The following is a 2671-nucleotide window of genomic DNA, read 5'->3' as shown; positions in this document are numbered from 1 at the left end:
ACGGTGAAGGAGTGACGGTGGCGAGCGTCGCGGTCATTCACAATGAGGAAAGCGATGCCGATGTAGACGTAGTTCCTAACTATGTACAAACTGAGGATGTCAATGATGTTCATGTAAATAACGATCTTACAGAACGACAAAAGACCGATGTCAGAGGGATTTTAAATAAATTTAAATCTATTTTCACCGACGTTCCAGGTAAGACGAATGTAATTGAACACAAGGTGAAACTTTGTGAAGAAAAACCCATAAGGAGCAAACCATACCCAGTTCCGTTTGCGTTACAGAAGGGCATAGAGGAAGAAATAGAGCGTATGCTAAGACTCGGTTTGGTCGAGTATTCCATGTCTCCATATTCTACGCCGATGATCGCGGTGAAGAAGAAAGATGGTTCAAATCGTTTGTGTCTAGATTTTAGGAAAATAAATAAGATCACTGTATTTGATGCTGAACCGATGCCGAATCAAGATGCAATCATGGCCAAGATTTCACACAGCAAATATTTTTCAAAAATTGATTTATCTAAGGGATACTGGCAATTACCGTTGGACAAAGATAGCCGCAAAGTAACAGCATTTCAAACTAGTAAGGGATTGCTGCAGTTTACGGTTATGCCTTTCGGTTTAGTAAATGCTAGTGCTACATTTAATAGATTAATGAGAATCTTATTTAGCGATGTTGCGAATGTAGAGACGTTTGTGGATGACATACTCATCCATACCGATAATTGGCAAGATCACATAATAACTTTAGAGTACGTGTTGGCGATACTTAAAGATGCGGGATTGACAGCGCGTCCGTGTAAAACCGAGATTGGAAAGTCAAGCATCGAGTACTTGGGGCACTGCGTGGGGAGTGGCACTTCGTCTACCATTGGCGATAAAATAAAACGTGTTCTCAACATGGCGGTACCGCGTACGAAGAAGGAAGTCCGATCTTTTCTCGGGTTGACGGGCTATTACAGGCAGTACATAGCTGACTACGCAACGATTGCATCACCTCTTACTGATCTCACAAGGAAATCCGTACCGAATAAAGTGTCATGGGAGATTTGTCATCAAGATGCTTTCGATAGATTAAGAAAGGCTCTTGCTAGTAAGCCTATATTGAAACTTCCTGACATGAATAGAGAGTTCATAGTGCAGACAGATGCGTCAGACATAGGGTTGGGCGCAGTGTTACTACAGGTTTGGGAGAACGAACGATGGCCAGTCATGTATGCCAGTCGTAAACTTAATACGGAGGAAAGGAATTACAGTATAATAGAGAAGGAATGTCTTGCAATCATTTGGTCTTTAAAGAAATTCTATCAGTATCTTTACGGCAGACATTTTGTAATTGAAACAGATCATCAGCCTCTTAAATATTTGCAAACATCCTGTCAATTGAATGCAAGGTTGATGCGATGGGCGATATATTTGCAGCAGTTTAGATTTAGCGTGAGAAACATAAAAGGCGTTGACAATGTTGGTGCCGATTGTCTGAGCAGATTAGGACACTGAGATGGATTTTTAAGAAATTGCAATTTCTTATTTTTGTGGGGAGGTAATTGTCATGCCATCTCATGTGCTAATCTGGAAATCGGTAATTAGTGTAACGACAGTTTGCGGGCGTGACGTCACCGTTGCCTGGGGCAAGGTTGGGTAGTTGTCTTGGTAGGGGCCCCAAACAAGGTGAACGCTCTTTTTAGCAGAGGCCGTCACGGTAATTGGACGGTGTGGTGTGGTAGTCCCGAGCTGTGGGCCACACTAATATCACGTCGGCTACTGACATTTTATAATTTAAACTATAAGGTATGTCTTATAGATATGTAAAGTTATTTGTGATTATTTTGTATATATATATATAGGATAGATTAAGTTAATGGTATATATGTTCACATTAGTTGACAAATAATTTAGTTTGATTTCTACCTTGTGGTATGAAACAATGTTCAAATATTGTAGTTGTTTTATTTTATTTTTAGAACTGTGGGCTGCTATTTCAAGCTCTACTACTGACATTGCATGATCAAGCATGAAGATTGAAGATGCTGATCCAGAATATATGTACGATATGAAATATATATATAAATCGGTGAACTAACAGTTATCAGTGAAGTAGTGAACAATGAAAATGAACATTATAGCCCTGTGAACAATTAATTTCCTTGCGTGTCTTTTTTTTTTTAGCTTCGTGTTTATTTAAATTATATATGTTCTAGTATAATAAATACTAAATAATATGAAGTCTTTCTGTACAACCCATTAATTACAAATTCCTCTCATTCAAAAAAAAAACAGTGTCTTAACTGTGCCGGCAAACCCTCAATTGTAACAGTCACCATCCTCACAGTGGCCCTTATACTGTTCTGGAATGTCGAAATAAGGTGAATTATCTTATCGACGAAGGTGGAAAACAGAAGTTGCTTCATGCTAACTTTCTCAAAAAGTATCGTAGGAGAGCAACAAGTTCCCAACCTAATGTTATGGACGAGCAAAGTAAGATAGATGCTGAAATGAACCCACAAATAGTCCAGAATTGTATTCTTAAAGATACTGAATTGAGCGATAGCAATTTTCCTCTAACTTCTGATGGAGAAGAGCCCATCTTGGAGCCTGAGAGTGATCAACCTGAGATTTGTTCTGACCTTTCAGCAGAACAGAAATCTGATATTGATTCAGTAATTGCA

Source organism: Penaeus vannamei, chromosome 40, assembly GCF_042767895.1.
Source record: "Penaeus vannamei isolate JL-2024 chromosome 40, ASM4276789v1, whole genome shotgun sequence".
In the NCBI taxonomy this organism is placed as follows: Eukaryota; Metazoa; Arthropoda; class Malacostraca; order Decapoda; family Penaeidae; genus Penaeus; species Penaeus vannamei.
The sequence above is the reverse complement of the archived record's forward strand: the minus strand, read 5'-3'. Positions refer to the sequence as shown.